The following is a 14,520-nucleotide window of genomic DNA, read 5'->3' on the forward strand; positions in this document are numbered from 1 at the left end:
CAGGTACCGTGGCAGGGCTGGGCACACAGGAACTGTGCACATAGCCCTCATTGCAGAGCACCCCCAGCTCACCTGTCGCTCAGAGCTGACACAGAGCACCTCAGAGCAGGACTTGAACTAACAAACAGCAGCTGCGACAGGTCTGTGACCCTGGGCATCACTCCGTGAGGCCTCCCTCCACCTGGTCTTCCAGAGACTTCCACTGCACCCGGGGCACCAGGCCTCTGTCTCCAACCACCACCTACCCCTCCTCTCCCTGACTCCTGGGTTCCTCTCATTAGGAGAGGGTTTTCTTGAAGTTGTCTCCCACTCATGGGCCAGATAAAATGATTAGAAAACAAGCCAAAGCTGCAGCCCCTTGTCTATCCTGACTCTCAGGAGCCCACACCTGTTCCTTGGACCTGGCCGGTTCAGCAAGTTCCATTTTCTGCAACTGTGAGCCCCTGAGGGTTGATGATTGGCTGACCTGGGCAGCCTTACCAGTGCCGGCCAGCCCTCCCCAGGTGTGCCTGGGTTGAGATCACTATAAATACCACTCCAGGCAGCAAGAGCCCCTGCAGCCATGCCTGACACCATTTTCTCTGCCCTGTCAGCAGTCTCGGGGCTGGGCTGGTGGGAGGGAGTGAGAGGCCACGGCTTTGTGGGTGGCCCAGTGTGAGTGGGGCTCTGCTGGACTTTCTGCAGCAGTTGCCAGGCTGCCACCTGCTAAAGAAGAGGATGTGTCACCCATACCTGCTGCTGGAATTTCTCCCTGGGCAGAGGTGAGGAAGGAAAAAAGCAGTGGGGGCAGGGACAGGACGGGTATCTCAGGCAGGGAAATGGAAATCTTCCAGAAGAGCACCCAGGGCCAGGACCATCCTGGCTGGCCTGCAGGCACCAAGTCGGCCGGCATGCTGTCACTCGTGTGGCTCTATGGCCCTTCCTCTAGGCTTTCAAGTCCTTGTATATATTCAGGTGTTTTACCTGGGACGGGTGGGAATAGTTCAGCAGCAACTGGCCTGGGGCTCAGCTCACGTTTACTCACAGATGCCTCGGCACGGTGCCCCAGCTTTGCAATGAGGACGCTTGTTGCGTGGGGGCTGCTGGCTGAATGGGAGACGATTCCCCACCACTGACCAACTTCAGAATTGTTTACAACTGGAGCAAGTGCCCTGATACGGTTTTCCTCTGTGGAACTGGTGGGTTCTGTGTTTTTTTTCTCTTTTTCGTTTTTGGTTCAAGGTAGATTTTATTCCTCTTTTTTGTATTTACAGATATAAGCATGGAAATAATTTATTCATATAAATACATGTATGTGCAGGGAATAATTGTTTTTTCTGTTTTATTTTTTAAATTTTATTTCTTTTTAATTTTGAATTTTATTTTATATTTTTATACAGCAGGTTCTTATTGGTTATCTATTTTATACATATAAATGTATACATGCCAATCCCAGTCTCTCAACTCCTCCCACCACCACCCCCCCAACAGCTTTCCCCCCTTGTTGTCCATACGTTTGTTGTCTACATCTGTTGCTCTATTTATGCCTTGCAAAATGGTTAATCTGTACAGTTTTTCTAGGTTCCACATATATGCATGAATATACAAGATTTGTTTTTCTCTTTCTGACTTACTTCACTCTGTATGACAGTCTCTAGATCCATCGACGTCTCTACAAATGACCCAATTTCATTCCTTTTCATGGCTTAGTAATATTCCATTTTATATATGTACCACAGCTTTATGCATTCGTCTGTCTGTGGGCATTTAGGTTGCTTCCATTACCTCGATATTGTAAATAGTGATGCAATGAACATTGCGGTGAATGACTCTTTTTGATTTATGGTTTTGTCTGGGTATATGTCCAGTACTGGGATTGCTGTATCATATGGTAATTCTATTGTTAGTTTCTTAAGAAATTCCATATTGTTCTCCATAATGACTGTATCAATTTATATTCCCAACAATAGTGGAAGAGGGTTCCTTTTCTCCACACACTTTCCAGCATTTTTTGTTTGTAGATTTTCTATGATGCCTATTCTACCAGGTGTGAGGTGATACCTCATTGTTGAATCCATTTCGTTGAGCAAGGGGTAGGTCTTGTCTATTCCATATTTGGCTTATGGAATGGTATCTGTGCTAATTTCAAACTCTGCTTTTATGCAGCACCCCAACTCACCTTCCCCCTTAAGCAGGCATAAGTTGGTTTTCTAAACTTGAGACCCTGTTCTGTTTTGTAATTCAGTTCATGTGTAGCCAAATTCACATTCCGTGTATTAGTGATACCTTATGATGTTTCTTTTTCTGTGTGACTTATTTCACTTAGAATCATCGTGCCTCAATCCACTCATTATGCTGGTACGGGCCTGGTGACATAGATTTCATTGCTGAGTGGTATTCTGTTGTACATGAGTACCGCAACTTCTTTATCCATGATTTGCTCTCTGGGATATTTAACTTGTGCCACAGAAGAGATTCCTGTAAAAAGAGCCGTCCCAAATTTTGGGGTGGCTGTGTCTTTTTTATTTTAATTTCCCTAAGCTATAGGACCATAAGTGGAGGTGCCCTAGACTCTGTTGCTTTGTTTTTTAGATGTTTCAGGAAACACCATACACTTCTACAGAGAGGCTGTTGGCAATTTACATCCCGCCCATCAGCATAACAAGGCTCCCAGTTCTCCATGGCCTGTCCTGCCTTTCTGGATTTTACACTTTTTTCAGATGGCCCTTTTGACCGGGGGGAAGTGAGACTTCATTGTAGTGCAGATTTCCTTTGCAAGCTTGCTTGGTTGGCCAAAAAGGGCGTATGCGTTTTTTCCTGAATATATTCAGGAAAAAACGCATACGCCCTTTTTGGCCAAGTGCATCATTGTGGACGTTCTGCCTCTTTTCCTATGCTTTCAATGCAATTCCAGTCTACCTCCTGAAATCGGTTTCCTGCAATTCTGCCCCGCTTTCAAGTCCTCTTGGCAGCCTTACTTCAGTATATTTTTGGACGATAGCTGTCATTTATAACTCTGCAGGTTTGTGAATTACAGTGCCCCTGAGCTCCTTTCTTCAACTCGCTTTCTTGTGAGCTGGCCGCAACACCACAGGATGGCTTCAGGCCCTAATCTGGTTCCGGCAGGGCATGCTGAGCCTTTGGTTAATTCCTCTTCCTGGTGGGAAATGAGAGTTAAATTTGCCCGTCCAGACACCTCCAGCTAGTCTCTCATTGATTCTCGCTATTCCTGTTCATCTTCCGCAGAAATTGCAAACTGGGCCAAACAGGAGGTTAAAGGGACTGACTCTCCAAGTTGGGAGAGTGTTAGTAAAGCGTCTGGAATGTTGCACCCGAGTACCAGGGGACGAAAACTGAGACATATTTGAACACGTCTCCCGATCACATGGTTGATCATACTCTGGGTTACACGTGCATGTTTTAGCTGAAGGAAGAATACCTTAAACCTGGAGAGTTGAGACCCGTGTAATGGGTACCATGCAATATGACTTCCAAGGGTCTTCATTTGCTCACCGAACCTCTCCAATCCTATCACTGCTGTGTTTATGTCCCTGTACACACGCTTGATTCTCTTTTGGAGACATAGCAATCCATAGGTTTTAAGATACTTACTAGTCAGGTACATTTTTAGGCGTTTAATATGGGATGTTGAGTCCATTTCGTTGAGCAAGGAGTAGCTCTTGTCTATTCCATAGTTGGCTTAAGGAACTTTATCTGTGCTCATTTCAATCTCTGGTTTTATGCAGCACCCCAACTCACCTTTACCCTCAAGCAAGCATAAGTTGGTTTTCTAAATTTGAGACCCTGTTCTGTTCTGTAATTCAGTTCCTGTGTAGCCAAGTTTACATTCCGTGTATTACTGATATCTTATGATGTTTCTTTTTCTGTGTGACTTATTTCAGTTATAATCATCATACCTGAATCCACTCATTGTGCTGTTAAGGGCCTGATGACATAGATTTCATTGCTGAGTGATATTGCTTTGTAAGTAAATACCACAACTTCTTTATCCATTTTTCACTTTCTGTGATGTTGATCTTGTACTGTAAACGAGGTTCTTGTAAACAGAGGCGTCCCAAACTTTGGGGTGGCTGTGTCTTTTTGATTTTAATTTCCCTAAGCTATAAGACCATAAGTGGAAGTGCCCTAGGCTCTGTTGCTTTGTTTTTTAGATGTTTCAGGAAACACCATACACTTCTCCACAGTGGCTGTTGGCAATTTACATCCCACCCATCAGCATAACAAGGCTCCCAGTTCTCCATGGCCTGTCCTGCCTTTCTGGATTTTACACTTTTTTCAGATGGCCCTTTTGACCGGGGGGAAGTGAGACTTCATTGTAGTGCAGATTTCCTTTGCAAGCTTGCTTGGTTGGCCAAAAAGGGCGTATGCGTTTTTTCCTTAATATATTCAGGAAAAAACGCATACGCCCTTTTTGGCCAAGTGCATCATTGTGGACGTTCTGCCTCTTTTCCTATGCTTTCAATGCAATTCCAGTCTACCTCCTGAAATCGGTTTCCTGCAATTCTGCCCCGCTTTCAAGTCCTCTTGGCAGCCTTACTTCAGTATATTTTTGGACGATAGCTGTCATTTATAACTCTGCAGGTTTGTGAATTACAGTGCCCCTGAGCTCCTTTCTTCAACTCGCTTTCTTGTGACCTGGCCGCAACACCGCAGGATGGCTTCAGGCCCTAATCTGGTTCCGGCACGGCACGCTGAGCCTTTGGTTATGTCCTTTTCCTGTTGGGAAATGAGAGTTAAATTTGCCCGTCCAGACACCTCCAGCTATTCTCTCATTGGTTCTCCCTATTCCTGTTCATCTTCCAAGGAAATTGCAAACTGGGCCAAACAGGAGGTTAAAGGCGCTGACTCTCCAAGTGGGGAGAGTGTTAGTAAAGCGTCTGGAATGTTGCACCCGAGTACCAGGGGAGGAAAACTGAGACATATTTGAACACGTCTCCCCTTCACACGGTTGATCATACTCTGGGCTCCTCATGCATGTTTTAGCTGAAGGAAGAATCCCTTAAACCTTGAGAGTTGAGACCCGTGGAATGGGTACCATGCAATATGACTTCAAAGGGTCTTCATTTGCTCACCGAACCTCTCCAATCCTATCACTGCTGCATTTATGCCCCTGTACACACGCTTGATTCTCTTTCGGAGACATAGCAATCCATAGGTTTTAAGATACTTACTAGTCAGGTACATTCTTAGGCGTTTAATATGGGGTGTTGAGTCCATTTCGTTGAGCAAGGAGTAGCTCTTGTCTATTCCATATTTGGCTTAAGGAACTTTATCTGTGCTCATTTCAATCTCTAGTTTTATGCAGCACCCCAACTCACTTTTACCCTCAAGCAAGCATAAGTTGGTTTTCTAAATTTGAGACACTGTTCTGTTCTGTAATTCAGTTCCTGTGTAGCCAAGTTTACATTCTGTGTATTACTGATATCTTATGATGTTTCTTTTTCTGTTTGACTTATTTCAGTTAGAATCATTATACCTGAATCCACTCATTGTGCTGCTAAGGGCCTGATGACATAGATTTCATTGCTGAGTGATATTGCTTTGTAAGTAAATACTACAACTTCTTTATCCATTTTTCACTTTCTGCGATGTTGATCTTGTACTGTAAACGAGCTTCTTGTAAACAGAGGCGTCCCAAACTTTGGGGTCGCTGTGCCTTTTTGATTTTAATTTCCCTAAGCTATAGGACCATAAGTGGAAGTGCCCTAGGCTCTGTTGCTTTGTTTTTTAGATGTTTCAGGAAACACCATACACTTCTCCCGAGTGTCTGTTGGCAATTTACATCCCGCCCATCAGCATAACAAGGCTCCCAGTTCTCCATGGCCTGTCCTGCCTTTCTGGATTTTACACTTTTTTCAGATTGCCCTTTTGACCAGGGGGAAGTGAGACTTCATTGTCGTGCAGATTTCCTTTGCAGGCTTGCTTGGTTGGCCAAGAAGGGCGTATGCGTTTTTTCCTGAATATATTCAGGAAAAAACGCATACGCTCTTTTTGGCCAAGTGCATCATTGTGGACGTTCTGCCTCTTTTCCTATGCTTTCAATGCAATTCCAGTCTACCTCCTGAAATCGGTTTCCTGCAATTCTGCCCCGCTTTCAAGTCCTCTTGGCAGCCTTACTTCAGTATATTTTTGGACGATAGCTGTCATTTATAACTCTGCAGGTTTGTGAATTACAGTGCCCCTGAGCTCCTTTCTTCAACTCGCTTTCTTTTGAGCTGGCCGCAACACCGCAGGATGGCTTCAGGCCCTAATCTGGTTCCGGCACGGCACGCTGAGCCTTTGGTTATGTCCTCTTCCTGGTGGGAAATGAGAGTTAAATTTGCCCGTCCAGACACCTCCAGCTAGTCTCTCATTGGTTCTCCCTATTCCTGTTCATCTTCCGCAGAAATTGCAAACTGGGCCAAACAGGAGTTTAAAGGGACTGACTCTCCAAGTCAGGTGAGTGTCAGTAAAGCGTCTGGAATGTTGCACCCGAGTACCAGGGTACGAAAACTGAGACATATTTGAACACGTCTCCCGATCACATAGTTGATCATACTCTAGGTTCCACATGCATGTTTTAGCTGAAGGAAGAATACCTTAATTCTGGGTAGTTGAAACCCGTGGAATGGGTACCATGCAATATGACTTCAAAGGGTCTTCATTTGCTCACGGAACCTCTACAATCCTATCACTGCTGCGTTTATGCCCCTGTACACATGCTTGATTCTCTTTCAGAGACATAGCAGTCCATAGGTTTTAAGATACTTACTAGTCAGGTACATTCTTAGGCATTTAATATGCGGTGTTGAGTCCATTTCGTTGAGCAAGGAGTAGCTCTTGTCTATTCCATATTTGGCTTAAGGAACTTTATCTGTGCTCATTTCAATCTCTGGTTTTATGCAGCACCCCAACTCACTTTTACCCTCAAGCAAGCATAAGTTGGTTTTCTAAATTTGAGACACTGTTCTGTTCTGTAATTCAGTTCCTGTGTAGCCAAGTTTACATTCCGTGTATTACTGATATCTTATGATGTTTCTTTTCCTGTGTGACTTATTTCAGTTAGAATCATCATACCTGAATCCACTCATTGTGCTGCTGAGGGCCTGATGACATAGATTTCATTGCTGAGTGATATTGCTTTGTAAGTAAATACCACAACTTCTTTATCCATTTTTCACTTTCTGCAATGTTGAACTTGTACTGTAAACGAGGTTCTTGAAAACAGAGGCGTCCCAAACTTTGGGGTGGCTGTGTCTTTTTGATTTTAATTTCCCTAAGCTATAGGACCATAAGTGGAAGTGCCCTAGGCTCTGTTGCTTTGTTTTTCAGATGTTTCAGGAAACACCATACACTCCTCCCAAGTGTCTGTTGGCAATTTACATCCCGCCCATCAGCATAACAAGGCTCCCAGTTCTCCATGGCCTGTCCTGCCTTTCTGGATTTTACACTTTTTTCAGATGGCCCTTTTGACCGGGGGTAAGTGAGACTTCATTGTAGTGCAGATTTCCTTTGCAAGCTTGCTTGGTTGGCCAGAAAGGGCGTATGAATTTTCTCCTGAATATATTCAGGAAAAAACGCATACGCCCTTTTTGGCCAAGTGCATCATTGTGGACGTTCTGCCTCTTTTCCTATGCTTTCAATGCAATTCCAGTCTACCTCCTGAAATCGGTTTCCTGCAATTCTGCCCCGCTTTCAAGTCCTCTTGGCAGCCTTACTTCAGTATATTTTTGGACCATAGCTGTCATTTATAACTCTGCAGGTTTGTGAATTACAGTGCCCTTGAGATCCTTTCTTCAACTCGCTTTCTTGTGAGCTGGCCGCAACACCGCACGATTGCTTCAGGCCCTAATCTGGTTCCGGCACGGCACGCTGTGCCTTTGGTTAATTCCTCTTCCTGTTGGGAAATGAGAGTTAAATTTGCCCGTCCAGACACCTCCAGCTAGTCTCTCATTGTTTCTCCCTATTCCTGTTCATCTTCCGCAGAAATTGCAAACTGGGCCAAACAGGAGGTTAAAGGCACTGACTCTCCAAGTCGGGAGAGTGTTAGTAAAGCATCTGGAATGTTGCACCCGAGTACCAGGGGACGAAAACTGAGACATATTTGAACACGTCTCCCGATCACATGGTTGATCATACTCTGGGTTCCACATGCATGTTTTAGCTGAAGGAAGAATCCCTGAAACCAGGAGAGTTGAGACCCGTGGAATGGGTACCATGCATTATGACTTCACAGGGTCTTCATTTGCTCACTGAACCTCTCCAATCCTATCACTGCTGCATTTATGCCCCTGGACACACGCTTGATTCTCTTTTGGAGACATAGCAATCCGTAGGTTTTAAGATACTTAATAGTCAGATACATTCTTAGCGTTTAATATGGGGTGTTGAGTCCATTTCGTTGAGCAAGGAGTAGCTCTTGTTTATTACATATTTGGCTTAAGGAACTTTATCTGTGCTCATTTCAATCTCTGGTTTTATGCAGCACCCCAACTCACCTTTCCCCTTAAGCAAGCATAAGATGGTTTTCTAAATTTGAGACCCTGTTCTGTTTTGTAATTCACTTCCTGTGTAGCCAAGTTTACATTCCCTGTATTAGTGATATCTTATGATGTTTCTTTTTCTGTGTGACTTATTTCAGTTAGAATCATCATACCTGAATCCACTCATCATGCTGCTATGGGCCTGATGACATAGATTTAATTGCTGAGTGATATTGCATTGTACGTAAGTACCACAACTTCTTTATCCATTTTTCGCTCTTTGTGACATTGAACTTGTACTGTAAACGAGGTTCTTGTAAACAGAGCCGTCCCAAACTTCGGGGTGGCTGTGTCTTTTTGATTTTAATTTCCCTAAGCTATAGGACCATAAGTGGAAGTGCCCTAGGTTCTGTTGCTTTGTGTTTTAGATGTTTCAGGAAACACCATACACTTCTCCCGAGTGGCTGTTGGCAATTTACATCCCACCCATCAGCATAACAAGACTCCCAGTTCTCCATGGCCTGTCATGCCTTTCTGGATTTTACACTTTTTTCAGATGGCCCTTTTGACCAGGGGGGAAGTGAGACTTCATTGTAGTGCAGATTTCCTTTGCAAGCTTGCTTGATTGGCCAAAAAGTGCGTATGCATTTTTTCCTGAATATATTCAGGAAGAAACGCATACGCCCTTTTTGGCCAAGTGCATCATTGTGGATGTTTTGCCTCTTTTCCTATGCTTTCAATGCAATTCCAGTCTACCTCCTGAAATCGGTTTCCTGCAATTCTGCCCCGCTTTCAAGTCCTCTTGGCAGCCTTACTTCAGTATATTTTTGGACGATAGCTGTCATTTATAACTCTGCAGGTTTGTGAATTACAGTGCCCCTGAGCTCCTTTCTTCAACTCGCTTTCTTGTGAGCTGGCCGCAACACCGCACGATTGCTTCAGGCCCTAATCTGGTTCTGGCACGGCACGCTGAGCCTTTGGTTAATTCCTCTTCCTGGTGGGAAATGAGAGTTAAATTTGCCCGTCCAGACACCTCCAGCTAGCCTCTCATTGATTCTCCCTATTCATGTTCATCTTCCGCAGAAATTGCAAACTGGGCCAAACAGGAGGTTAAAGGCACTGACTCTCCAAGTTGGGAGAGTGTTAGTAAAGCGTCTGAAATGTTGCACCCGAGTACCAGGGGACGAAAACTGAGACATATTTGAACACGTCTCCCGATCACACCGTGGATCATACTCTGGGTTCCACATGCATGTTTTAGCTGAAGGAAGAATCCCTGAAACCTGGAGAGTTGAGACCCGTGGAATGGGTACCATGCAATATGACTTCAAAGGGTCTTCATTTGCTCACCGAACCTCTCCAATCCTATCACTGCTGCATTTATGCCCCTGTACACACGCTTGATTCTCTTTTGGGGACATAGCAATCCATAGGTTTTAAGATATTTACTGGTCAGGTACATTCTTAGGCGTTTAATATGGGGTGTTGTGTCCATTTCGTTGAGCAAGGAGGAGCTCTTTTCTATTACATATTTGGCTTAAGGAACTTTATCTGTGCTCATTTCAATCTCTGGTTTTATGCAGCACCCCAACTAACCTTTCCCCTTAAGCAAGCATAAGTTGGTTTTCTAAATTTCAAACCCTGTTCTGTTTTGTAATTCAGTTCCCGTGTAGCCAAGTTTACATTCCCTGTATTAGTGATATCTTATGATGTTTCTTTTTCTGTGTGACTTATTTCAGTTAGAATCGTCATACCTGAATCCACTCATCATGCTGCTACGGGCCTGATGACATAGATTTCATTGCTGAGTGATATTGCATTTTACTTATGTAAGACAATTTCTTTATCTGTTTTTCACTTTCTTCGATATTGAACTTGTACCGTAAACGGGGTTCTTTTAATCAGATCCGTCCCAAACATTTGGGTGGCTGTGTCTTTTTGATTTTAATTTCCCTACGCTATAAGACCATAAGTGGAAGTGCCCTAGGCTCTGTTGCTTTGTTTTTTAGATGTTTCAGGAAACACCATACACTTCTCCCCAGTGGCTGTTGGCAAATTACATCCCACCCATCAGCATAACAAGGCTCCCAGTTCTCCATGGCATGTCCTGCCTTTGTGGATTTTACACTTTTTTCAGATGGCCCTTTTGACCGGGGAGAAGTGAGACTTCATTGTAGTGCAGATTTCCTTTGCTCGCTTGCTTGGTTGGCCAAAAAGGGCGTATGCGTTTTTTCCTGAATATATTCAGGAAAAAACGCATACGCCCTTTTTGGCCAAGGACATCATTTTGGACATTCTCCCTCTTTTCCTATGCTTTAAATGCAATTCCAGTCTACCTCCTGAAATCGGTTTCCTGCAATTCTGCCCCGATTTCAAGTCCTCTCGGCAACCTTACTTCAGTATATTTTTGGACGATAGCTGTCATTTATAAGTCTGCAGGTTTGTGAATTACAGTGTCCCTGAGCTCCTTTCTTCAACTAGCTTTCTTGTGAGCTGGCCGCAACACCGCAGGATTGCTTCAGGCCCTAAACTGGTTCCGGCACGGCACGCTGAGCCTTTGGTTAATTCCTCTTCCTGGTGGGAAATGAGAGTTAAATTTGCCCATCCAGACACCTCCAGCTAGTCTCTCATTGGTTCTCCCTATTCCTGTTCATCTTCCGCAGAAATTGCAAACTGGGCCATACAGGAGGTTAAAGGCACTGACTCTCCAAGTCGGGAGAGTGTTAGTAAAGCGTCTGGAATGTTGCACCCGAGTACCAGGGGACGAAAACTGAGACATATTTGAACACGTCTCCCGATCACACGGTGGATCATACTCTAGGTTCCACATGCATGTTTTAGGTGAAGGAAGAATCCCTTAAACCTAGAGAGTTGAGACCCGTGGAATGGGTACCATGCAATATGACTTCAAAGGGTCTTCATTTGCTCACTGAACCTCTCCAATCCTATCACTGTTGCATTTATGCCCCTGTACACACGCTTGATTCTCTTTTGGAGACATAGCAATCCATAGGTTTTAAGATACTTACAAGTCAGGTACATTCTTAGGTGTTTCATATGGGGTGTTGAGTCCATTTCGTTGAGCAAGGAGTAGCTCTTTTCTATTACATATTTGGCTTAAGGAACTTTATCTGTGCTCATTTCAATCTCTGGTTTTATGCAGCACCCCAACTCACCTTTCCCCTTAAGCAAGCATAAGTTGGTTTTCTAAATTTGAGACCCTGTTCTGTTTTGTAATTCAGTTCCTGTGTAGCCAAGTTTACATTCCGTGTATTAGTGATATCTTATGATGTTTCTTTTTCTGTGTGACTTATTTCAGTTAGAATCATCATACCTGAATCCACTCATCATGCTGCTACGGGCCTGATGACATAGATTTCATTGCTGAGTGATATTGCATTGTACGTAAGTACCACAACTTCTTTATCCATTTTTCGCTCTTTGCGATATTGAACTTGTACCGTAAACGAGGTTCTTGTAAACAGAGCCGTCCCAAACTTTGGGGTGGCTGTGTCTTTTTGATTTTAATTTCCCTAAGCTATAGGACCATAAGTGGAAGTGCCCTAGGCTCTGTTGCTTTGTTTTTTAGATGCTTCAGAAAACACCATACACTTCTCCAGAGTGGCTCTTGGCAATTTACATCCCGCCCATCAGCATAACAAGGCTCCCAGTTCTCCATGGCCTGTCCTGCCTTTCTGGATTTTACACTTTTTTCATATGGCCCTTTTGACTGGGGGGAAGTGAGACTTCATTGTAGTGCAGATTTCCTTTGCAAGCTTGCTTGGTTGGCCAAAAAGGGCGTATGCTTTTTTTCCTGAATATATTCAGGAAAAAACGCATACGCCCTTTTTGCCCAAGTGCATCATTGTGGACGTTCTGCCTCTTTTCCTATGCTTTCAATGCAATTCCAGTCTACCTCCTGAAATCGGTTTCCTGCAATTCTGCCCCGCTTTCAAGTCCTCTTGGCAGCCTTACTTCAGTATATTTTTGGACGATAGCTGTCATTTATAAGTCTGCAGGTTTGTGAATTTCAGTGTCCCTGAGCTCCTTTCTTCAACTCGCTTTCTTGTGAGCTGGCCGCAACACCGCAGGATCGCTTGAGGCCCTAATCTGGTTCAGGCACGGCACGCTGAGCCTTTGGTTAATTCCTCTTCCTGGTGGGAAATGAGAGTTAAATTTGCCCGTCCAGACACCTCCAGCTAGTCTCTCATTGGTTCTCCCTATTCCTGTTCATCTTCCGCAGAAATTGCAAACTGGGCCAAACAGGAGGTTAAAGGCACTGACTCTCCAAGTTGGGAGAGTGTTAGTAAAGCGTCTGAAATGTTGCACCCGAGTACCAGGGGACGAAAACTGAGACATATTTGAACACGTCTCCTTATCACACGGTGGATGATACTCTGGGTTCCACATGCATGTTTTAGCTGAAGGAAGAATCCCTGAAACCTGGAGAGTTGAGACCCGTGGAATGGGTACCATGCAATATGACTTCAAAGGGTCTTCATTTGCTCACCGAAACTCTCCAGTCCTATCACTGCTGCATTTATGACCCTGTACACACGCTTGATTCTCTTTTGGAGACATAGCAATCCATAGGTTTTAAGATATTTACTGGTCAGGTACATTCTTAGGCGTTTAATATGGGGTGTTGAGTCCATTTCGTTGAGCAAGGAGTAGCTCTTGTCTATTCCATATTTGGCTTAAGGAACTTCATCTGTGCTCATTTCAATCTCTGGTTTTATGCAGCACCCCAACTCACCTTTCCCCTTAAGCAAGCATAAGTTGGTTTTCTAAATTTGAGACTCTGTTCTGTTTTGTAATTCAGTTCCTGTGTAGCCAAGTTTACATTCCGTGTATTAGTGATATCTTATGATGTTTCTTTTTCTGTGTGACTTATTTCAGTTAGAATCATCATACCTGAATCCACTCATTATGCTGTTACGGGCCTGATGACATAGATTTCATTGCTGAATGATATTGCATTGTAGGTATGTACCACAACTTCTTTATCCATTTTTCCCTTTCTGCGATATTGAACTTGTACCGTAAACAAGGTTCTTGTAAACAGAGCCATCCCAATCTTTGGGGTGGCTGTGTCTTTTTGATTTTAATTTCCCTAAGCTATAGGACCATAAGTGGATGTGCCCTAGGCTCTGTTCCTTTGTGTTTTAGATGTTTCAGGAAACACCATACACTTCTCCCGAGTGGCTGTTTGCAATTTACATCCCGCCCATCAGCAAACAAGGCTCCCAGTTCTCCATGGCCTGTCCTGCCTTTCTGGATTTTACACTTTTTTCACATGTCCCTTTTGACCGGGGGTAAGTGAGACTTCATTGTAGTGCAGATTTCCTTTGCAAGCTTGCTTGGTTGGCCAGAAAGGGCGTATGAATTTTCTCCTGAATATATTCAGGAAAAAGCGCATACGCCCTTTTTGGGCAAGTGCATCATTGTGGACGTTCTGCCTCTTTTCGTATGTTTTCAATGCAATTCCAGTCTACCTCCTAAATCGGTTTCCTGCAATTCTGTCCCGCTTTCAAGTCCTCTTGGCAGCCTTACTTCAGTATATTTTTGGACGATAGCTGTCATTTATAACTCTGCAGGTTTGTGAATTACAGTGCCCCTGAGCTCCTTTCTTCAACTCGCTTTCTTGTGAGCTGGCCGCAACACCGCAGGATTGCTTCAGACCCTAATCTGGTTCCGGCACGGCACGCTGAGCCTTTGGTTAATTCCTCTTCCAGGTGGGAAATGAGAGTTAAATTTGCCCGTCCAGACACCTCCAGCTAGTCTCTCATTGGTTCTCCCTATTCCTGTTCATCTTCCGCAGAATAGCAAACTGGGCCAAACAGGAGGTTAAAGGCACTGACTCTCCAATTCGGAAGAGTGTTAGTAAAGCGTCTGGAATGTTGCACCCGAGTACCAGGGGACGAAAACTGAGACATATTTGAACACGTCTCCCGATCTGATGGTGGATCATACTCTGGGTTCCACATGCATGTTTTAGCTGAAGGAAGAATCCCTGAAACCTGGAGAGTTGAGACCCGTGGAATGGGTACCATGCAAT

At 44.2% G+C, this 14,520-nt stretch overlaps 1 long non-coding RNA gene across 4 annotated transcripts in view; it reads left to right on the forward strand.

Moving 5' to 3' along the window:
* LOC137220949 (uncharacterized) overlaps positions 1–13,430 on the forward strand; it is a 58,793-nt gene extending 45,363 nt beyond the window's left edge. The window contains exons 8-10 of one of the 4 annotated variants that reach the window (XR_010941851.1): positions 1,027–1,178; positions 2,306–2,383; positions 13,362–13,430. This is a non-coding gene — a long non-coding RNA (uncharacterized lncRNA). Of the gene's footprint in view, positions 1–1,026; positions 1,179–2,305; positions 2,392–8,620; positions 8,707–10,201; positions 10,291–11,781; positions 11,857–13,361 lie in introns of those variants that run through there. The other 3 variants (XR_010941850.1, XR_010941853.1, XR_010941852.1) reach the window with 3 other exon arrangements.
* The last annotated feature ends 1,090 nt before the right edge of the window (positions 13,431–14,520 follow it).

This window comes from Pseudorca crassidens, chromosome 3 (assembly GCF_039906515.1).
Source record: "Pseudorca crassidens isolate mPseCra1 chromosome 3, mPseCra1.hap1, whole genome shotgun sequence".
Classification (NCBI taxonomy): domain Eukaryota; kingdom Metazoa; phylum Chordata; class Mammalia; order Artiodactyla; family Delphinidae; genus Pseudorca; species Pseudorca crassidens.